At 38.8% G+C, this 25,499-nt stretch overlaps 1 protein-coding gene and 1 non-coding gene across 3 annotated transcripts in view; both read right to left on the bottom strand.

Annotated features, from left to right (window-relative positions):
- LOC106869717 (uncharacterized) overlaps positions 1-25,499 on the bottom strand; it is a 145,533-nt gene that overhangs the window by 58,465 nt on the left and 61,569 nt on the right. The gene's annotated exons all lie outside the window — the stretch shown is intronic.
- Positions 22,857-22,960, bottom strand: LOC128249133 (U6 spliceosomal RNA). Its single transcript, XR_008265254.1, has one exon. It is a non-coding gene; the product is annotated as a U6 spliceosomal RNA (small nuclear RNA).

The raw sequence follows: 25,499 nt of genomic DNA, 5'->3' as shown, positions 1-25,499 counted from the left end.
CTAGAGATAGACCAAGAATGAGATGGTTGAATAATATCTGTTGTCTGTGTTGATCACACTTAGGAATCCAGCTGAAAGGTGTGATGACGACTGCTTCTGATTCGACCTTATGGTGAAGTATATACACTCTTGACATTATGTGTGTCAGCAGAGGTTTATCAAAACCAGGTTGACAGCAAATGCACAAAAACAGAAGAATGCTTTATGTTCATGTTTACAGTCTTCAAGATGACATATTCAACAATGACAGTGGACGTTACACACACACACACACACGTAGTCATTTGACTACGGCCATGCTGGAGCACCGCCTTTAGTCGAGCAAATCGACCCCAGGACTTATTCTTTGTAATCCTAGTACTTATTCTATCGGTCTATTTTGCCGAACCGCTAAGTTACGGGGACGTAAACACACCACCATCGGTTGTCAAGCAATGCTGGGGGGACAAACACAGACACACAAACATATACACACACATACATACACACACACACACACACACACACACATATATATATATATATATATACATAAATACGACAGGCTTCTTTCAGTTTCCGTCTACCAGATCCACTCACAAGGCTTTAGTTGGCCCAAGGCTATAGTAGAAGAGACTTACCCAAGGTGCCATGCAGTGGGAATGAACCCAGAACCATGTGATTGGTAAGCAAGCTACTTACCACACAGCCACTCCTGCGCCTATTCATGTATGAAACCATTGATAAAATCATTGGTGAAACAGATCAGTAAAATAAATAATATATCAACTCTATTGACAAATATATGAGTGACTGTTTGTTTTCTGACTCATGGATTCTTAAACTACTCTCTCTCTCTCTCTCTCTCTCTCTCCTTCCCCACACACACAGGTGAACAAATAAAAAATAAAAAATATTCAACACATGCTGCAGACGTTAAATATTTCTCTTAAGCAGCTTGAATTAAGATGCTATACATCATTGTGAAACAGGAATATATTAAACAATCAAGATATGTGTGTGTGTGTGTGTGTGTGTGTGTGTGTGTGTGTGTGTGTGTGTGTGTGTGTGTGTGTGTGTGTATTTATATATATAAACATAATTAAGGGATCAGCAAATATTTGCTTCACCATATACCGAAGTTCAGAAATAGCAGCTAAAAAAGCTGAGAATCCCACAGATATAACTTCGGTATATGGTGAAGCAAATATTTGCTGATCCCTTAATTATGTTTATAAATATATATGAGCTTTTAAATAAGTTCTCCACCAATAATGGTGCTTTCATACCGATGGGCTTGGTAAAAAATTATTAATTGTTAATTGATTTATTAATTAATAAATTGATAATCCGTTACCCTTTTAATTTGTTTATATATATATATATATATATATATATATATATATATATATATATACATATACATATATATATATCATTCATTTAACATCTATGTTCCATGTTGACATATATATACATGTATGTTGAGTCAGATGATTACTTATACTGAATCAGATTCACGCGGGGGGGGGGGGGGGTATCATGAGTCACAGATGTGCATGTCTGACTCTTAGTATGTATATATTAAATTTCATAATCTATTAGGTCATTAGGTCAGAACTAAACAACAGTGGTTAGTCATCACGTGTAAGTAATCTAGGTTAAGTCAGTTTAGTTGAACTGTTCCTGGATTACTATACTACTATAAGCCCCAGTTATGGTAGTAGATAAGGCCCCCCCCCCCAACCTTATGGTAGTAAAAGGTAAAGAAGCACTCCCTAATTATATGATGTTGTGATAATCATGTTATTCACAGTCTTTCTTACCTGCTTAAAGCTAAATGGATTGAAACCATTGAGATCAATACTGAAATACAGAACTAGATCAAAGATCCTATAAATCTAATTATATCATTCAATTAGCTAAGAAGTTCACTTAGCCATCACAAGGTCCTGGGTCTAAGTAACTTCTTTGTTTTTATTAGAGCCTTGGGTCAACTCAAACTTTGTGAGTAAAATTGGATAGATGGAAACTATGTAGAAGCCTACTTGATAAATAGCAACTGCAATTCAAAGGTCTAGCCTGTGTAATGCTGACTCAGCATGAGGAATATACGTCTGTGGAATATTCAGCTACTCACATGCTAGTCTGGTGAGTAGGTAGTTCAGTTGATCAACATAGTATACTGTATACTAGCAAATCTACCCATCTACGATGGAGGCATAAAATGAGGGAGAGAAGTTATAACAGTAGTATGTATTGAGAAATGTGTGAATGGACTTGATAGATTACTGGGTGATGTCTTAGAGAGAAATCACATTATTGTTGGTGATACAGTATTCTATTGCAGCTATATGACGTGTTTGCAGCTAAGTGACATGTGATGACGATTCACTCTCGAACAGAAATAGGCTCCCATTTATGTGGACCACTCCTAACGAAAGCTAGAGCTTCCTTTGACCACTACATAAAAAGTATTAAGAAAATAATGTTATTTAGATATACTTTTATTTTAGTTGATTACACAATTTTACGCTTGTTATATTCTTATACATTCAAAGTTCACAAATTTCCTTATTTGAATTATGAATCATGTTCCTACCAATAATATCAATATGATTACAAAACTTCTTTGTAGATGATATTTTCTGTTTGGTCAACATTAATTTTCAAATTACTGGAGTCTGTTGCTCTCCTCATAGCGACGTATAACTGGCCGTGTGTAAACATCAGAGTGGGTAAAAATACACCCATACGATCTATATTTTGGTCTTGTGCCTTGTTTGCTGTGAATGTATGAGTGGAATCTATGGAATCTGCTTGCCTATGATGGGAAATAAAGGGATAGTATCACAAATCTAAACCCTCTAAATTCACGAACTATAGGGGGTGAGGTGGGGGGTGAAATCCAGAGTTAATCCTTGTTGCTGGAATTTCAACAAAAAAAAAAAAAATCAAAGGTGATTTATTAATACAAAAGTCAATATCAGTAATTGTTCATATACTGACTAAAGATGAGCCAAAGCCATCATCACAATTACTGCTTAATAAAGCCATCCTAAACCAAAACTTTCAAATATGGCGTAATTCAGTGGCGAAGTAAGCTGACTTACTTCCCTTTGCTTCTTTTATTAGTTATCTCCCCCTTAATTTTTATCTACTTTTTTTACGCCAGTAAACTGAACAATACCCTCAATATCCACTAAATAATCATACTTTTCCACATTTTTTCTTGCTAAAAACCTTCCTGGTTACCTCCTTCATAATCCTGAAAAACATCGTAACCAATGGTCCAGCCATTTGACTGTGAAAAGAGAACAGACAGACAGACAGATGGACATAACACCCATTATAGTAAAACATTTTAGTAAAGCATTTTACCTGACATCCTAATGATTTTGCCAGTTCACTGCACATACACACCCACACATACTGTAAATTAGACATGTGTGGATATATATGAGTGAGTGTGTCTCTGTACACTTGTGTGAGTGTTCTCATGACCGGGATTGCACACCCCTCCCTGTTAACCTAAATGTAATCTTTCTTTGATAGGTTGTACTCTCTATATTTTATGATTGTATGATTTTAATTTTATGTTATATACCCACAGACAACTGTAGTCTGATGAGTTAGGTAGCCAGATGAGTTAGCAGCACTACCTCCTCCAGGCACTTTATGTAGGCCATGTAAGATGTATAGAGGCATAACGTCACCATCGCTAGTGACCAGTCCAAACACAATGATGTTGACTGGATGTTTAATTTTTATAACTCTCAGTACATGTTCTCAGATTGCACTCTCCTCAGATTGACATCCAAACATTCTGAAATGTTCATATTGGAGCTTCTGGCATGAATACCAAGCAGTACAGCATGACGTTTCCAAATTTATGGCAGAGTGAATTATGTCATGGTGCTGTTTTTCTCACAGACGGTGCCCAACTGACCCTACTATACCGTGTAGTGAACAAAATCAAGAACAAGCAATGAGCATGCACAAAATTAAAAATATAAAATGGTGACAATTTACCCATCATCCTGTATATATATATATATATATATATATATATATATATATATACACACACACACACACACATTCCACAAATTATGTATATATATATTTACACACGCACACACATTCCCCAAATCATGTGCATATGAGTGTGTGCATATATATATATATATGTGTGTGTGTACATGTGCATTGGACTGTGCCAGGATGAGTTCATTTTACTGAAGTTCATTTTATTGAACATCTACCACTGCATGGCACCTTGGGTGAGGGTCTTTTATTTGAGCCCTCGAGTATATCCTGCTGCAGTCCAACAAGTTTTATGTATGCACATGTATACCCCTTACACATACATGTGTGTTTGTGTGTGTGTGTGTGTGTGTGCGTGCCTGCATATGTCTTTGTGAATGACTACATTCCGCACACTTTTATATGAAAGCAAGTGCTGCACTTAACAACCAGCCTCTACTATTGCACATGTGAAGAGAGCCATACCTTTGTTCATAATGTATAAATCAACTTAAATATACAATAGATGTTATATTGACACTGTCAAAATACACAAAATACCTCAGCAATGCAACACTTAACCTAATTCACATGTAGCTTTACCAGGAAAAATAATTTATAAAGTATGCTTTAGGAAATAGCAATTTTAGCTATTAAACTTAACTGAGCTGATAATTAGTTATACTTTAAACCTTTTGTATTTAAATTAGCTATATCCAGTGCAAATATTCTATCTGTTTTATGTTCATACCGGCCAGATCCAGCCTCTCACACCTACCCGATAAAGTCATTCTAAAAATAATCTATTACAACATCAAAATCTCAAAGCTACAAGATAATGCATGAGTGATTCAAAACCGTGTGAATAGATAAGCATTATATCAGAGTAAGCTGAATACTAAAGGGTTACATAGCACACAGTGGAGGCGCAATAGCCCAGTGGTTAGGGCAGCTGACTCGCGGTCATAGGATCACGGTTTCAATTCCCAGACTGGGCGTTGTGAGTGTTTATTCAGCGGAAACACCTAAAGCTCCACGATGCTCCGTCAGGGGATGGTGGCGAACCCTTCTGTACTCTTTCACCACAACTTTCTGTCACTCTTACTTCCTGTTTCTGTTGTGTCTGTAATTCAAAGGGTCAGCCTTGTCGCACTCTGTGTCACGCTGAATATCCCTGAGAACTATGTTAAGGGTACACGTGTCTGTGGAGTGCTCAGCTACTTGCACGTTAATTTCATGAGCAGGCTGTTCCGTTGATCGGATCAACTGGAACCCTCGACGTCGTAAGCGACGGAGTGCCAACAACAACACAGCACACAAACACAAGCATATATGCTCAGTCATAGCTATATTTACTATGTAAAGATATGCATACATACAGCACACAAGAAGATGTATACACACATGCATAAAACACACACACATATACATACACAAATGTCTATTTTGAAACCATCTCAAAACAGACAATTGGAGCCTTGGTAGCTATCTGGCTGGTCACCTGTCAAATTGTCCGACCCATGCTAGCATGGAAAACAGACATAACTTAAAAAAAGAAGTGGTTGGAATGTATGGTGGATCGCAGAGAAAGATCTGAACACACAGTGACCATCATAATCATCGATGAAGCAGTAGCAGAATTTTGTATCGAATGTTTTAAGCTGGCATGGGTTGGACAGTTTTCCTGAGGTAGTGTTTCGTTGCTGGATACTCTTCCTGTCACCAAACCTTTTAGTAGTGAACCCATTACAAAACCTGGGATACACATGATTAAGAATGAGTGTCATCGAACATGGCTATTGTATCGGTGTGACTCTCCATAATCTGTGCCATCTCTACTGCATGTGTGTGTGTGTGTGTGTGTGTGTGTGTGTATGTGTACGCAGCTGTTCGGCAAAAGAGACCGATAGAATAAGTACTAGGCTTACAAAAAATAAGTCCTAGGGTCGATTTGCTTGACTAAAGGCGGTGCTCCAGCATGGCCACACTCAAATGACTGAAACAAGTAAAAGAGTAAAAAGAGATGTATGTGTTATTTCTTTACTACCCACAAGGGGCTACACACAGAGGGGACAAACAAAGACAGACAAACGGATTAAGTCAATTATATCGACCCCAGTGCGTAACTGGTACTTATTTAATCGCCCCCGAAAGGATGAAAGGCAAAGTCGACCTTGGCGGAATTTGAACTCAGAACGTAGCGGCAGACGAAATACCGCTAAGCATTTCGCCCGGCGTGCTAACGTTTCTGCCAAGAGATGTATGTGTGTGTGTGTGTGTGTGTGTGTGCATGCACGTATGCCTGTGTCAATCTACAACTGGATCACAGCTAAAGAAATCAAGTGATGAAGTAGCAGAAAGGGAGGGGGGAGAAGAGAGAAAGAGCATTCTTATATGTTTAACTAACATTTGGCTGTTGTTTTGTTTTTCGTTGATATCTGGAATTGTATTGATAAGAATATCTTCAATATTTAATTTGCAATCTGACCTCTGACCTCGAACCTCCTAACCCTAACCCTAACCCTACACCACAACTGCCACCGCCGTCACATTTCCATAGCTTCTTTCCACATCCGTAACCTCCTTTTCACCACCTCGCCACCTCCATAACCATCAAACTGATAATGAATCAATAACAACAAACAATGCTTTTCAAAATGAAATGTTTTGGATGGGTTCACAACTTTATGTAATATCTAGGACCGTTGATCAGGGTTGCTGCTTAACTCCAGATCTGCTCTGGTTGAGCAGCCCTTTAGCATGTGTAACTTGTAAATAATGAATCAACTGTTCTGGAAATACTGCACCATCCTCTTAGTTGAGGACTATTTGGGGCACACTGACACATCATCATTATCATCATTGTCATTTTAACGTCCAGTTTTCCATGCTTGCAAAGGTTGGACAGAATTTGTCGAGGCAGATTTATTACAGCTGAATGCCTTTCCTGTCACTAACCCTCTCCTGTTGCTTCCTAACAAAGTAATATTTCCCCTTGGATACATATGACAGAAAATGAACAACGTTGCTTGTATGATGGTGATACTTGTTTACAACTGTCACCTGAGGTCAAGAAAAAGGTGTGTGCACACATGCACACACACACATACACACAGAATGAGCTTCTTTCAGTTTCTATTTGCCAAATCCACTCATAAGGTTTTGGTTGGCCTGGAGCTATAGAAGACACTTGCCCAGAGTGTTGCACAGTGGGACTGAACCTGAAACCATATAGTTCAAAAACAAGATTTTTACTCACAGCCGTAACCCAATTGTATTATCAATGGTTTAGTTCTTGTCACTATCATCATCATTCAACGTTCATTTTTCCATGCTGGCATGGGTCAGATGGTTTGATAGAAGCTGGCCAGCAGAAGAGCTACCCAGATTCATGTCTGTTTTAGAATGGTTTCTACAGCTGGATGCCCTTTCTAACACTAACCACTTTACAGAGTGTACTGGGTGCTTTTATGCAGCACCAGCATGGGTGTGTTTACATTGTGTATACCTCCATACATACATGTGTACACATGTATGACTCATACTGTGATGACCTGTCCAAACCATGCTGGTTTGGAAAGTGGAAATAGGTAAAAATGATGATGATGATGATGATGATGTGTGTGTGTCTATCTGAACTTTTATTGGCCCCCTGTGATATATACTCCTTTATGCATTTGCTTTTATCTACAAGGGGGTGCTGGAAAGTTCCTGGATTTATGTTAGAGAAAATTCAGGAGGATCAATTAATTATGATCTTATTCAACATATCTCCCTCTCAGATTCACACACTTATTGCAGCAGTCCTTCAGTTTTCCTAAGCCCTGTACAAGAATTCAAAAGGTTGGCCCTCCAATCAAATCTTTCATGATACTCTTAAAGTCAGGAACTTTTCAGCACCCCTTTGTAGAAATATGTCATAATCTGACCTGATCCCTGTTGTTTGCTTGTTTACCCTTTTGTTCTATTATGTACTGACACCCACTTTTTTTTATAGACTATTTTCTTTAGCCGCCAATACACTGATCACTTATAAGCTTTAAGCTTACCACTTTGAGCGTGGCTGTTGCCAGTACCTCCTGACTGGCCTTCGTACCAGTGGCACATAAAAGCACCCACTACACTCTTGGAGTAGTTGGCGTTAAGAAGGGCATCAGCTGTAGAAACTCTGCCAAATCAGATGGGAGCCTGGTGTAGCCAGTCCTCAGTCAAATCGTCCAACCCATGCTAGCATGGAAAGCGGACGTTAAACGACGATGATGATGATGATTTACAGAATTATCACTTGTCACCACTTCTCCATTTAACGCACACATACATATACATATATACACATATACATACCAGTTTGATCAATAAATTGCCTAATGCCTATCTTCATTTAGGCAACTACCACCTTCCTGTATTTAACTTCAGAGTTTATACACAAATTCAACCTGGTGTCATTTTACATGGTGTTACCCACTATATATACATGTGTGTGTGTGCGGGGTGTGTATGTGTGCAGAAATCATATTTTCTGGTTTGTAATCTGTGCACATTTGTCTACAAATTAGATTTTTTTTACTCTCCTTTCAATTTGTACATTTTATATTTTACACTTCAATTGACATTTAATGTCATCTAAAACCTAGGTCTTGGGTCACTGTCAACAAAATAGACACCTACACTTAGCAGCACAAACAGAAAAACCTGTTACTGAACATTGTAACATATCTTGTAAATAATGTCACTACTATGCACTACAGTAGGTTACATTAGATATATGTGCTGCACTCATATTTCATCAAGATAAAATGTCAAAATAAACTTGTTATAAATTATTTATAATTGAGATGGATTTAGTAAAGAAAAAATGGTACTATATATATATATATATATATATATATATCTGTGAAAGTATGGCCTAGTTATTATAGGTGTTGGGTTCACAATCATTAGGTTGGGAGTTCATTTCTGGGACCAGGCATTGCTTTGACCCTCTACAAAGCACATAATTTCATTTCACATTTCATCAGTCTAAAACTTAGTCAAGCTAACTTTCATTCACACACACACACACACACACACACACACACACACACACACACACACACATAATATATAGCACTGTCCGAGTGTGTTCATTGCCAGAGCAGCTGTCTGCTAGTGGCCCGTAAATAGCACCATTTGAGTATAATCATTACCAGCATTGCCTTCTAGCACTTGTGCTGGTGGCACGTTAGAAAATCATTCGAGCAAGGTCGTTGCCAGTGCCGCTGGACTGGCTCCTGTGCAGGTGGCACGTAAAAAGCACCTTTTTGAGCATGGCCGTTGCCAGTACCGTGTGACTGGCCCTCGTGTCGGTGGCACGTAAACACACCCACTACACTCTCGGAGTGGTTGGCATTAGGAAGGGCATCCAGCTGTAGAAACTCTGCCAGATCAGATTGGAGCCTGGTACAGCCTGCTGGCTTGCCAGTCTTCAGTCAAATCGTCCAACCCATGCTAGCATGGAAAGCAGACGTTAAACGATGATGATGATGATGATATATATATTTATATCTCCATCTTCAACTTTGTGACATCAACATCATCACTTAATGTCCAATTTTCCATGCTTGCATGGGTCAGATGGAATTTATTTGAGGCAGATTTTCTATGGATACCCTTTCCTGTTGCCAACTCTTACCTGTTTCCAAATAAAGTAATATTTCACATGGCCATACATTTTCATGAAGAATATTGTAAATGAACGACATTACTCATTTACAGCTATCATGTGATTTCAAGACGACATGTACACAAATATACAAAATCCACTGTCAAAGCTTTGGTCAACCTAGGACCGTAGTAGAAAACACTGCTAGTCACAAATGAAAGAGATATCCCTGCAAAAGGGCCAGAGTCTTTCTATTCAAATTAGCAGCAACTGCACCAGGACCATGTACCAGTCCATAATTTCATCCTGGTAACCAACTACTTGACAGGGATGGGCAACAAAACTGTCCCTCACCCTCCCCACAATCCAGACCTTGCTCCCTGTGGCTTTTGGTTGTTCCCCAAGCTGCGAGATAACTTCAGGGGCAGTCATTTTGAAGATATTGTGAAGATGAAGGAGGTGAGCTGGCAGAAACGTTAGCACGCCGGGCGAAATGCTTAGCGTTATGTTCTGAGTTCAAATTCCGCCAAGGTCGATTTGCCTTTCATCCTTTCAGCTTTGATAAATAAAGTGCCAGTTACACACTGGGGTTGATGTACTCGACTTAATCCGTTTGTCTGTCCTTGTTTGTCCCCTCTGTGTGTAGCCCCTAGTGGGCAGTAAAAGAATAAGAAGGAGGATGTAACAAGGGTCTGGGACACCTTCGCTTTGGAGGACTTCCATGGGGCCTTCATGAAGCAGCTGGAGTGCGACAACAAAAGCATTGAAGTCAGAGGGTCCTATTTTAAAGGAAATTAGAATTTTATACCTCTTTGAAATTATTAAATGCCTCTCTTGAAAAAAATCTCAAAACTTCTGGAATCCACCTTGTACCCAAGAGCCATAATACACTGAATATAATAAACTGCAGTGCCCAGCCTTAGATAATGAAGGGTCTAAGGTTCCCAGACAATTATTGCATTCTTTGACAATCACTGTCAGCACAACAACCATGACCACCACAAATGCTACAACCATGACCACCACAAATGCTACAACCATGACCACCACAAATGCTACAACCACCACACTCATTGTCACATCTATTGAAGAAGACATTTAATTGCATTTGGTTTAGGCAACCAGATTCTACAAATCTATGTAAACAGATATCAAATTTAGTAGTAGTAGTAGTAGTAGTAGTGGTAGTAGTAGTAGTAGTAGTAGTAGAAGTAGTAGTAGTAGTAGTAGTAGTGGTGGTGGTGGTGGTAGTAATAAAAATAAAAATAGTAATTGCTGTCATTGTCAAAGTGATTGTAGTGGTAACAGAAGCAGTACTACATACAGTACAATAATTTTAAAGATACTTCCATCTCCGTTTGTTTATCTTGCATTACCCGGAGTCCACAACTTTTCCAACGGAGATTAGATAAGAGGAGTAGGTATGCATAACATGTTGGTTTGTCCTGGTTACACAGTGTGATGGGTTTAAGGTCTTCGGAGCAGTGCCAGTAAAGATTACAAGGTCACCTCCAATATACCCTTCTACCCCACCACTGACTCCCATACATTCAACCACCCACTACAATCAACTCAACATGTAACAGGTTGCATGCATGGGGGGAGAGGGCAATGGAAAAGCCCCTGTTTCCCACCTCCATCCAATAAAACTGCTTCACATTTATTTACTTATTATTATTATTATTATTATTATTATTATTATTAAAGCAGTGAGCTGGCAGAATCATTAGCATGCTGGGTGAAATGCTTAGTGGTATTTCGTTTGTCTCTACATTCTGAGTTCAAATTCTGCTAAGGTCGACTTTGCCTTTCATCCTTTTGGGGGTTGATAAATTAAGTACCAGTCAGGTACTGGGGTCGATGAGATCGACTTTCCCTGTCCCCCAAAATTTCAAGTTTTGTGCCTATAGTAAAAAGGATTATTATTATTATTATTGGCCACTGTAGAAATATATATATATACACAGATCATATAATTACATGTAGTTCTTTCAGACAACTAAATTCCTTTTCAGAAGTGAGTTTAATAGCCCAAATCTTTTAATCTCATTACCAACAACGCATCTCCACATCTCCATAAATTTAAATCCATACTTTGTGTCTTAATCTAAACTTTAACAAAACCGTAAGACAACAGTAATTTAAGATAAATAAAAAATCACAATTCTAATTTAAAAAAAAAAACCCACCTGTTATCTTGTCTCACTAACAACTCTGTAAGTTTCTTGACTTCACATTACAAGATAAGGCTGTCATCAAAGACACAATTTATTCTCTAATGGAAAAGGAAAGGAACTTTCCATTGTCAAAGGATTTGTAGTCTCACTCCCACTGGTTTCATTCAGTGTGTATTATTAGACTGCTGGCAGTGAAAGGTGACAGTATGTCTAAACTATGTTTTTGAAATCCAGGAAGAAGACTAAAGGAATTTTTTATATGAGTCAATATCCAAGTGGTGTAATATGATAATAATTATGATGTGCATAACACACACACACACACAATTACATACTCAATGTATAAGTGTGACTCCGAGTATGTATTGTAATTTGATATGCATATATGTATGTATGATACACACGTATGCGTGTATGTGTATGTGGAGCCCTATATTTATTGTAATTTCATATGTGTGTGTGTGTGTGTGTGTGTGTGTGTGTGTGTGTGTGTAGATAGACAAAGAGAAGGAGAGATGTAAAATTGAAGTTATTATTTTAAAGCGAGTTCAAAGACAGTAAGCTGGCAGAACTATTACCACATTGAGCAACATGCTTAGTGACATTTCATCTGGTTTTATGTTCTGAGTTCAAATTCTGCCAAGGTTAACTTTGTCTTTCATCCTTTTGGTGGGGCTGATGAAATAAGTACCAGTTGAGTACTGGTGTCGATGTAATCAACTAACTAACCTCTCACCCCTAAAAAAGTTTCAGGCCTTGTACCTATAGTAGAAAGCATTATTTTAAAGTAACTTAAAGCTGACAATCGTTAGAGTATCAAATGCCTAGCAACATTTCTGTCAACTTTTTTACATTCCGAGTTCAAATCCTGCCAAGGTCAACTTTGCTTTCATCCTTCCAGGGTCGATAAAATAAAGTACCAGCTGCACACTGAGGTTGATGTAATCAACATAGCCTTCCCTTTAAAGTTGCTGGACTTGTACTAAACTTTGAAATCAAAATTTTAAAGCAAGTTTAAGAACAACAAGCTCCTTCTTGATTTACTGATGGATGGACTAAATTTTGGATTCAAATTTTGATCAGCAGGTTTGGGAGAGGGTCTAAGTCGATTAAATCTACCCCAGTGTTCAACTGGTACTTATTTTATCAGCCCTGAAAGGAGGAAAGACAAGGTCAAACTTGACAGAATTTGAAGTCAGAACATAAAGATGGATGACATACCGCTAAGCATTTTGCCTGGCATGCTAACGATTCTGACAGCTTGCTCCCTTGGAGAGACTAAATATTAAGAATAGAATCAGGTATACACATTTTGTGTGTGTGTGTGTGTGTGTGTGTGTGTGTGTGTGTGTGTGTGTGTGTGTGTGTGTGTATGTGTGTGTGTACATTTGCCTATGTATGTGTAAACTGGCTGAGTTAATTAAAAATAGATCACATCTGCCCTTTGATAAATGTATATCAATAAAACAAGTTCCTGCCTAAATATTGAGATCTATACAAATAATTGACACTAAAAGAACACATACACACACATCTATATTATCTATCTATCTATCTATCTATCTATCTATCTATCTATCTCTCTATCTATTTACCTACCTATTTACCTACCTACCCACTTACTTACCTATATGTATGTATGTGTGTGTGTGTGTATGTATGTGCATACCCCTCTCTTTCTCTCATACATATGTATCAGAGAAAGAGAGGGGTAGAGAGAGAGAGAGAGATAGAGAAAGATAGCTATGAATTTGTAAGTAGGCTAATTACATTTATTCAGGATTTATACAAAGTTGATTACCAAAGAGTTTTTTTTTTAAATGATAAAAATATATATAAAAATAGATACAAGAACAACAAGATGATATAATGTGGTTTAAAGGTGGTGTTTAGATTGCAATTAAAAAAAAATTATATATATATAGGCGTAGGAGTGGCTGTGTGGTAAGTAGCTTGCTTACCAACCACATGGTCCCGGGTTCAGTCCCACTGCATGGCATCTTGGGCAAGTGTCTTCTACTATAGCCTCGGGCCGACCAAAGCCTTGTGAGTGGATTTGGTAGACGGAAACTGAAAGAAGCCTGTCGTATATATGTATATATATATATGTGTGTGTGTGTATGTGTTTGTATGTCTGTGTTTGTCCCCCAACATCGCTTGACAACCGATGCTGGTGTGTTCATGTCCCCGTAACTTAGCGGTTCGGCAAAAGAGACCGATAGAATAAGTACTAGGTTTCCAAAGAATAAGTCCTGGGGTCGATTTGCTCGACTAAAGGCGGTGCTCCAGCATGGCCACAGTCAAAAGACTGAAACAAGTAAAAGAGTAAAAGAGTATATATATATATAGATAGATAGAGAGAGAGGGGGGGGGGGGGGTAAATTGATAGAGAGATATACACATACATGTACTTTTTTCCCCACCCTTTTACTTGTCTTGGTCATTGGACTGCAGCCATGCTTGGGCATTGCCTTGACTTCAGTACTTATTCTATTGGTCTTTCTTAACAAACTACCAAGTTATTGGGATATAAACAAACTAACACTGCTTGTCAAATGATGGTGGCGGACAAACACAAAGACATGTACACACACACACACACACACACATGCATATGATGGGTGGGCTTTTTTCTGTTTCCATCTGACAAATCGACTTTATAATGACATTGAAGGTTTGGTATGACAGGCTGGATCTGGCTAGTTAGAACATAAAACAGGTAGAAAATTTGGGCTGGGTATGGCCAGTTTAAATGCTAGAGGGTTAAGCTGTGTTTACACAGCTCAATCTTCTAAGGAACACGGATTAACATGAGATTTATTATGGAAAATTTTAACTTAAGATAATTTAAAAATGTAATTTGTATCATAGATTCAACAAATGAGTTGGTATCAAAAGGGTTTGAATAATGTAGTTTTAGTGGCCTAGTGGTTAGCCTGTTGCATTCAGAATCATCAGATCAAGGGTTTGATCTCCTGACTGAGTGACACATTGTGTTCTTGTGTCAAAAAAACTTCATTTCATGTTGCGTCAGTCCCCCTTTTGATCGGCAGGGAATATTGGCCTGCTTGCCTAGCCAATGGGGTGGTGTCATTTGAAGGCTAAAAAAACAATGCAAAATGCATTGTGACCAGCGATGTGTAACAACATCTAATGGCCTGGTCAGTCACATGATCATGTGATATCTGGAATAAAAATGAAGGCAGTATGTACATGCCTCGGACATCTTTCCTCATAAGATCAACAGAATCAGGGTCGACCTAGGCTTAAAGAACTACAAGAAAAACAGGCAGCAGCAGCAGAGGTGAATCATTGAACATTAGACATCACAGACAAGTGTGTAACAGTCACATGTTTAACATGAGATACAAGCTCCATTGCCCCATTTACAGAATGAAATATGCTGAATACATGTTGAATGATAGTTGTTTCTCCTTACGTTGAAAATATCACATTTCTGAGAAGAAAGAAGAAGATGGCGGAGATGGACTGATGGGTGGATGTGTATGGTGATGGGGTGTAAGTATTGTGGCATCTATGTACGACGAATGAGGTGGGAGTTGACTATGTAGCACAACTGATCCCTTTTACCATTCAACTTACCACCGGCACTATGAGGAAGCCTCTCGGTGGTTGCTCATTCTACCAGTAGTGTGTGTGTGTGTGTGTGGAGAGAAATAGTGATTCTCTCTTTCGGCTTGCTTTGTTTCTTAGTTGGGAAACAAGTCTTTGCTTTAAGACAATGGTTCTCAACTGGGGGTCCATATGGCCCCTGTGGGTCCATATAAGATTTTGGGTGGGGTCTACACAACAAAATAGTAAATTAGAGATCTACAATAGTATTTTAAGGTCCCCTGAAGAGATTTTGCTTTAGAAGTATATATATTGGGATGTATTGCAAGAAACGGCTAAGCTTCTTTCTCTAATATTGTTGGAGTGGCTTACGAGCCACATGGTTCTGGGTTCAGTCCCACTATGTGGCACCTTGGGTAAGTGTCTTCTACTATAGTTACGGGCTGACCAAAGCCTTGTGAGTGGATTTGGTAGACGGAAACTGAAAGAAGCCTGTCGTATATATGTATATGTATATATGTATGTGTGTGTATATGTTTGTCCCCCCAATATCGCTCGACAACCGATGCTAGTGTGTTTACGTCACCGTAACTTAGCGGTTCGGCAAAAGAGACCGATAGAATAAGTACTAGGCTTACATAGAATAAGTCCCGGGGTTGATTTGATTCGACTAAAAGCGGTGCTCCAGTATGGCCGCAGTCAAATGACTGAAATAAGTAAAGGAGTAAATGAGAGTAAAAGAGAGTTGAAAGTACACAAGTTAATGTGTGAAAAGCAAAATAAGAATTTTGAAAGAAGTTTCTATAAAATTAGTTTTTAAACATTGAATGGCTATGGGGGTCCACCAGAATGAAATAGTAATCAAAGAGGTCCATAGATAAAAAAATGGTTGGGAACCCCTGCTTTAAGAGATAAAAGCTGAAGAATAAAAATAGAAGATGCATGCACACACATAAACACCAATCATTGCATATTCACATATATCTTATATTTGTTCTAGTCATTAGACTGGGCATGCTGGAGAACCATCTTAAAGAATTTTAGTCAAATGAACTGACCTCAAAGCTTGTTTCTTTTTAGCCTAGTACTTATTTTGTTGGTCTCTTTTGCCAAACCACACACATGTACACACAAATATTTATATATAAACTTACTGCAGTACATGCTTGCTCACACACACACACATATATATGTAGATATAGAACTTGTAACTGGATTTGGTAGATGGAAACTGAAAGAAGCCTGTCGTATATATATATATATATGTGTGTTTGTGCATGTGTCTTTGTGTCTGTTCTCCCATCACCACTAGACAACTAGGGTTGGTGTGTTTATGTCCCTATAACTTGGCAGTTCAGCAACAGCGACTGATAGAATAAGTACCAAGCTTAATAAAAAAAAAAGTACTGGTGCTCCAGCATGGTCGCAGTCTAGTGACTGACACAAATAAAAGACAAAGAAACACCGCGATAAACATTACAAAACGACAGGGTGCTTGCGGATGTTTTTCTATACATTTGATGACAGCTCTATTTGATCAAGGACAACTTGAAGGTTAATTATAAAGATTAATTACAATCATAATATATTAGCTCTACTACTACTACTACTACTACTACTACTACTACTACTACTACTACCACTACCACTACCACCACCACACTGACACAGAAAACAGAAAAAATGCATTTATGGAAGAACCCTCTGGCTATATTCTATCAGCAGCACATCAAATGTATTATAGACGTTTAAGATTGTGACAATCATCTCAATGAGAGAAGGATTGAGGTCAATCACAACAGAAGCTCGTGAATTCTTCTTCCGTCAGGTAACACATGCGTGGTGGTGGTGGTGGTGGTGGGGGTCTGCATCTATCTATCTTTCTATATCTATATATATATGTGTGTGTGTGTTCGAGCATGTGTGTGTGTGTTTGAGCATGTGTGTGTGAGCATGCATGTACTGCAGTAAGTTTATATATAAATATCTGTGTGTGTGTGTGTGTGTGTGTGTGTGTGTGTGTGTGTATGTGCATGGATGTGTATACATATATAAGAAGAGAAAGAGTGGGAAGGGAAGAGAGAACGATATACAGATGTATGTGCATACACTCTACTCTTTTACTTGTTTCAGTCATTTGACTGCGGCCATGCTGGAGCACCGCCTTTAGTCGAGTAAATCGACACCAGAACTTATTCTTTGTAAGCCTAGTACTTATTCTATCTGTCTCTTTTGCCGAACTGCTAAGTTACGGGGACATAAACACACCAGGATCGGTTGTCAAGCGATGTTGGGGGGACAAACACAGACACAAACATATACACACACATGCATATATATATACATATATATGACGGGCTTCTTTCAGTTTCCATGTACCAAATCCACTCACAAGGCTTTGGTCGACCCAAGGCTATAGTAGAAGACACTTGGCCAAGGTACCACGCTGTGGGAATGAACCTGGAACCATGTGGTTGGTAAGCAAGCTACTTACCACACAGCCACTCCTGTGTATATGTATGTATGTACCCCATTGCTTGAAAGTTGATATCTGTTTACATCCCCATCACTTGGCTGTTTGGCAAAATTTACCAACAGAATTCCACTAATCTTATATGGTACTCCAGCATAGACACAGTCCAATGACTAAAACAAATCAAAGAGCAAAAGAGAATATATATATATATATATATATGTGGATCGTTGCCAGTGCCCCTGGACTGGCTCTTGTTCGGGGCCATTGTGGGATTTTTGAGCGAGATCGTTGCCAGTGACCCTGGACTGGCTCTTGTGCAGGTGACACATGAAATGCACCATTTTGAGCGTGACCGTTGCCAGTGCCACCTGGCTGGCCTTCGTGGGATTTTCGAGCGAGATCATTGCCAGTGCCCCTGGACTGGCTCTTGTGTGGGTGGCACATAAAATGCACCATTTTGAGCGTGGCCGTTGCCAGTACTGCCTGACTGGCCTTCGTGCGGGCGACACGTAAAAGCACCCACTACACTCTCTGAGTGGTTGGTGTTAGGAAGGGCATCCAGCTGTAGAAACTCTGCTAAATCAGATTGGAGCCTGGTGTTGCCATCCGGTTTCACCAGTCCTCAGTCAAATCGTCCAACCCATGCTAGCATGGAAAGCGGATGTTAAACGATGATGATGATGATGATGATGATATATATACATAGCAGTAAGAAAATGGAGGGGATTAATAGGTGGTAGCATGTATGTGTGTGTGCTTTTATATTAAATGTCTATATGTATAAATGCATGCATAGATATGCGCACATATTCTTATATGTACACACATTTCAATTTATATACCAGGTAGTTGTCAAAATCAATATTATTGCTCTTGTTCACAATATCATTGATTTTGTTTGATGTGTTGCCAGGTAAATAATGTTAGTAGGTAAGAAGGAATGTTCAATTGTATCTAGCTCAGTATATTACTGGTACTAATTATGGAAGATAATGTTAATCTCAAAACATAACTGAACATACAATAATAATAATAATAATAATAATAATAATAATAATAGTCAAGATGAAGAGTGTGATTCAATTGTAACAGATATTTTATTGGTTGAACAATATTTCAACAGTAAGTCTGCTTTGTCAAGTTCAAAATATGAAGTGATAAAAATTCAAAATTATAGAAATTTAAATGTAAAGTATGAACGAGAGCAACCAGTGTCCAAACGTTGATGGAATGACATCATCAGTCTTTAAGCTTCAATTTTATAACAGGTGAAAAGAAAAAGACAGAGAAAAGAAGACAGAAAAAAAGAGAAAAAAAGGTGAAAAAAATGAGAAAAAGAAGAATATTTAATCAAACAGTTTTGTATAAATTTGATGATATTCTCCTGTCATTTTATTCATTTTTCTCGGGCGTGATGTTAATAACCTGCAAGCATATTTCTCCTCATGCATTCTGGAAAGTGAAACAGATTCAGAATATTTTCTGAGAATATGCACTTTCAAGTCTTTTTTCAAAATTGCAGTCGTTTGAAAGAAAATGTTTAGCAAGTTCTGTTGAACTATTGTTATTGTGCCTGACGTTGAATCTGTGCCCATTAAACCTTTTGTTTAATTATTCTGTTGTACAACCAACATAAATCAAGTTGTGTTTCGTGCATTCTGCCGTGTACACTAAATGGGAATTTCTACATGGAATTCACTTGACTCATGTTGTTGCACAATGAATAGGGCTTACCTCTCTTGCAGCTGTTTTTCAAGGTACAGAGTGCAGATACTCCAATGTTCATTTTCTTGGAGTCAGAAATAGAGGTCAATAATTCTCTTATATTCTTATTCTGTCTAAAGGCTACAATAGGTGGCTGAAGAAATATCTGTTTGAAATGAGAATATTTTTTTGGAACATGCTGTTAACTTTCATGCAACACTTTTGAAATACCAGCGAAATTTCGGTGCCAGTTAATCACTAAAGGGATTATGTCACATATTGCATTGTGTTTGCTAAAATTGTGCGTGAAGGTTTGACTATCTTTGCTAATCTTAGTTTTTCTGTTTGCTATTTCCTTTAATAGTGATTCACTGTAATCGCATTTGACATAGCATGTTTCCAGTAATCCCCTATATCAGTACAAATCTGTTTTATTCTCAAAAATTGGGATTTCGGATTTGACTGAATAATATGATGTGGATGATCGGAGTGGTGGTGGAGATAAATGCGGGATGACGTGGGATTGCAAAATAGCTCTGTCACTATTTTGCCTCCAGAAAACTTAACTTTTGTGTCCAAAAATTCAAGGCTAGTTTTTAAAAAACTAGACATATATTTTATGTTGGACTTAAAGCCATAGTTTTTAGTATAACACTCACAAAAATGCAATAAGTCCATTAAACTATCCTGTGATACTTCCCAGACAAAATATACGTCATCAATGAACCGTAACCAGAGTATTGGTTCATGACCATGAAAGGATTTGAATGTCTTCAGTAGCTGCGTCTCAAATTTTGTCACGAAGACAGCGAAATTAACTGCCATAGTTTCAAGCAAATTTTTACCGTGTTACCTGCAACACTACGATGTTACTCAGGTGTGTGCAGCATTGTGTGTTATTGTTTTTCCTTTTGTTTTGTTTTTTCTGTGTTGAGGTGATGGGATTACGAACTCTTCCTGGTATTGTATTGCATCACAAACACTTTAAACAGAAAATATCCAATAAAATAAACTACCATGACAACATGTAATCTATAGGTGGGATATTGCAACATAACACAACTCACATAATACGCATCATCATCATCATCATAATCATCATCATCATCAGAAGAAGAATTCTTTCTATTATAGGCACAAGGCCTGAAATTTGGGGGATGGGGGACAATTGATTACACTGAGCCCAACACTCAGCTAGTACTTATTTTACTAACCCTGAAAGGATGTAAAGGCAAATTCGACCTTGGTGGAATTTGAATGCAGAACGTGAAGACAGACAAAATGCATCTAGGCATTTTTCCCCACATGCTAACAATTCTGCCAGTTTGCCACCTTAATAATAATAATAATGATGAAAATGTGAAAACAATACCAGTAATAATTGGAGTATTGGGTATGATAAAAAAAAATGTACGAACAAAAACATAGAAACTATACCTGGACACTCAACACAACATGTTACCTAAAATAAAGCCCTGCTAGGAATGACTTACATCCTATGCAATTCGATAGCAGAACCCAAATAAAGCAAGGCACAAGCACAAGATACACTTTATACAGTAAATATCCAATAAAATAATCTACCAACACAACATGTAATCTACATGTGGGATATGCAACATAATGCAACTCACAGTACACAATAGAAACACTAACACAACAAAAGATTGCAACCAAACCCCACAACAAAACAAACTAATGCAATACAGTACCAGGAAGAGTTCATAATCCCACCACCTCAACACAAAAAACAAAACAAAAGGGAAAACAAGAACACACAATGCTGCATAAACCTCAGCAACATGGCAGTGTAGCAGGTAATACAGTAAAAATTTGCTTGAAATGATCAAATGTCAAATCATCATCATCATCATCATCGTTTAACATCTGCTTTCCATGCGAGCATGGGTTGGACGATTTGACTGAGGACTGGTAAACCAGATGGCTACACCAGGCTCCAATCTGATTTGGCAGTTTCTACAGCTGGATGCCCTTCCTAACACCAACCACTCCGAGAGTGTAGTGGGTGCTTTTACGTGCCACCAGCACGAAGGCCAGTCAGGTGGTACTGGCAATGGCTACGCTCAAAATGGTGTATCTTACGTGCCACCTGCACAAGAGCCAGTCCAGCAGCACTGGCAACGACCCCGCTCGAATGTCTTTTCACGTGCCAGTAAGGCGACACTGATAACGACCACGCTCAAATGGTGCTATTTACGTGCCACTGGCATGGAAGCCAGACAGCTGCTCTGGCAACGATCATGCTTGGACGGTGCTCCACTGGTACAGGTGCCATCACAATTTTGCTTTCACTTGCCCCAACAGGTCTTCGCAAGCCGAGTTTAGTGTCCAATGAAGGAGACGTTGGCATGGGGGCCAGTTGTCAAATTTGGTTCGATTTCGATTTTGATTTCACTTGCCTCAACAGGTCTTCGCAAGCGTGACTTTGAATTTTGGCACAAGGCCAGTAATTTCGGGGGCGAGGGAAGTTGATTACATCAATGCCAATGCTCAACTGGTACTTATTTTATTGATCCCGAAGGATGAAAAGCAAAGTTGACCTCGGCAGAATTTGAACTCAAAACATAATGATGGACGAAATGCCACTAAGCCCAGCATGCTAACGATTCTGCCAGTTCGCTACCTTATAATAATAATCCTTTTTATTATAGGTACAAGGCTTGAAATTTTTGTGGGGAGGCAAGGCTAGTTGGTTACATTAACGCCAACACTTGACTGATGCTTATTTTACTGACCCCAAAAGGATGAAATGGCAAAGTTGATCTCAGTAGAATTTGAACTCAAAATGTAAAAGACCAGAGGAATTGCCACTAAGCATTTTGTCCACAAATGGTAACAATTCTTTCGAATTTTGGGACAGGGCCAGGAACCTTAGTAAGAGTGGGATAGTCAATAGCCTTGTACTACATTTAATCACATCAAAAAGATGGAAGGTAAAGAGTAAAATAGTGTGTGTGTGTGTGCATAAATAAATAGGCAGGTATATGCATATGTATGTATATATGTGTGTCTGCGTGTGCGTAGGTATACATGTGTACATATGTCTGTATGTGGCATTAGGAAGGGCATCCAGTCACAGAAACCATACCAGAACTGACACTGGAGTTTGACACAGCCCTGTGGCTTGTCATATTGTCCTGTCAAATTGTCTAACCCATGACAGAGTGGAAAACAGACATTAAATAGAGATGATGATATGCATACTGTTAAGTCTACTTCATTGGCCTAAATGTGCATATATATATATATAAATAACAAGAAAAGTATGGAGTGCTTCATGAATTTGCATGTCATCCTTGCGCAGGGGCCATGCTAATTTCTGTATCATTCTAATCTTAGAATATGTACTGCGAAAGCTAGTACTTGCTTCACAAATTTGCATTCCATAATGGCTACCTCTGATGAGAGCAGGATACATGTATAAATATACACCAAGTATCTTTAGATATATGTATGTACATGTGTGTTGGAATACTGAATGAACATATCTGTATATAAGCATGTCAACTCTATGTCACTGGCCGTTCATAACCTCTCAACTCTCTAACTCCCTTATCACTTGTTCTTCTATCACTCATCCCTTGTCATTCCTCTGTTTATCAACTAACTATGTCACTATCACCAGTCTCTATCACTCATGCCTTTATCTGTCATATTTCCATTGCTCATCTCCCAATCATCTCCCACCCCTTCTCAAACTCACTTTACTATGCTGTAGACGTGATTAAGCATAGCAGTTGTACATTGTTTCCTCTCACCAGTACTCCACCCCTCACTCACTCTCTCCTCCTTATCACCCTAGCTCTCTCACCTATGTCAAGGCCTCAGCATAAAGAATTTCATTAAGTGTGCATGTATCCAATACACTCTACCTATAATCTGTCTATGATCATTTGGAATTGGTATCCAACCTGTTGCTATCCTGCATGCCCTCACCTTGATTTCCTTTAGTGGTGGCAGTGCCATGAAAAACTGCATCCTAGTACACCCTATGAATTGGTTGATGCTAGGAAGGACATCCGGTTGTAGAAAGCAAACCAAAAATGAAATCTACACATGATGAGAACCAACAGGCTGGTCTGTTCCAGAGGGCTTTTGGGTCAGGGCCTATGAACAATTTCCAGAAATCCTTGGTATGGAAGTGCTGTCAGCTGGGCTTGCTCAAGATGTGCACAAAGCAACAAAACTGTTCTGCTCGCTCTTGTCCAGTGCCTGAGCATTGCTTGACTTGTGGGTTTATGTCGAACATCTGCTGTCACGTGTAGGGTGGACAGGGCAATTTGCTAAATCCATTGTGAAGATTGTACTGGCATCTTCCTTTAGCTAGGAAGTGCAGGCAGTGGTCTTTTGTCTGGTAGCCTGACTGAAAGAGATTGTGTGGCAGATCAGATTGAAAGGGCTGAAAACAGATACTTTCCACTTTGGCCAAGCCCCCTCTTTTACTCTTTTACTTGTTTCAGTCATTTGACTGTGGCCATGCTGGAGCACCACCTTTAGTCGAGTAAATTGACCCCAGGACTTATTCTTTGGAAGCCTAGTACTTATTCTATCGGTCTCTTTTGCCGAACCGCTAAGTTACGGGGACGTAAACACACTATCATCGGTTGTCAAGCGATGTTGGGGGGGGGGGGACAAACATAGACACACAAACATATACACACACATACATATATATACATATATACGACAGGCTTCTTTCAGTTTCCGTCTACCAAATCCACTCACAAGGCTTTGGTCGGCCCGAGGCTATAGTAGAAGACAATTGCCCAAGGTGCCACACAGTCGGAATGAAACCGGAACCATGTGGTTGGTAAGCAAGCTACTTACCACACAGCCACTCCTGCCCCCATCAACTTTTTCAAGTTTCACTTGAAAAGGAAAGTGAGAGTAGAAAGAGAAGAGTTGTTCCCCAACAATTTTGTTGAAAGGTGAATGAATGTGGCAAAAATGGTCTGAGTGGTCAGGGCTTCCATAGTTTTGTAGGGTTTCCATGAGCATCCCTGGGTAGTCTCCCTCTTTTGAGGAATTATTCTTTGTTAAAATTCATATTTTTCTTTTTACATGCTTTTATATACCCCACATTGTATTGTCCTGTACCATCCCCAATGTTTTTTTGTGAATCCTTAGTGGTTAATAAAAAAATTATTATTATTATTATTATTATTTTATATCTATCTATTTATCTATCTATACATACATATATAAATTTAAGCAGTTAATTTCTAATATACACATTGGTAGGCTGCCCCTGGGAGCTCTTCTATGCTGATGACCTTGCTCTTATTGCTGAGTCACTACCAGAACTAGAGAAGTTCCAGGTATGGAAGCAAGGTCTAGAATCAAAGGGCCTTAGAGTTAACCTAGCAAAAGCCAAAGTCTTAGTAAGTAGGAAGGCAGACAAATCACAAATCCTTCAGGTAGATGGCCCTGCTTGATCTGTAGAAAAGGTGTAAGTAGAAACTCCATAAGATGCACCCGATGTAAGCTTTGGACACACAAAAGGTGCAGCAATATCAGACGAAGGTTGACAGGGAAACTAGCTTTTGTATGTGGAAGATGCACAAGTACAATAAATGCTGAAAATGTGTAGAAAATAGATTTCATCAACTGCTAGGGTTGCAAGCTTTTGTTATCGAGGTGATCAAGTTAGTAGTAGAGGTGGATGCTCTGAGATCGTAGCTGTGAGAATAAAATTAGGCAGGACAAAGTTCAGAGAACTCCTACTTCTACTGGTAACAAAAGGTAACTAATGACCAGTGTGCAAATCTATTTGAACACTTTCGACGGTAATTTTTCAGATTAACACCCGCACGATCTTCACTAGGGTGTTAAGGTTAGGGTTAGGTTTACGGTTTTCGCGTTAGGGTTAGGGAATTCCGTCCCTAACCCTAACACCCTAGTG

The sequence above is a fragment of the Octopus bimaculoides genome, chromosome 11 (genome assembly GCF_046866305.1).
Source record: "Octopus bimaculoides isolate indiv1 chromosome 11, ASM4686630v1, whole genome shotgun sequence".
NCBI classification, from domain to species: domain Eukaryota; kingdom Metazoa; phylum Mollusca; class Cephalopoda; order Octopoda; family Octopodidae; genus Octopus; species Octopus bimaculoides.
Note: the sequence above shows the minus strand (reverse complement) of the source record. Positions and strands in the feature narration are given on the sequence as shown.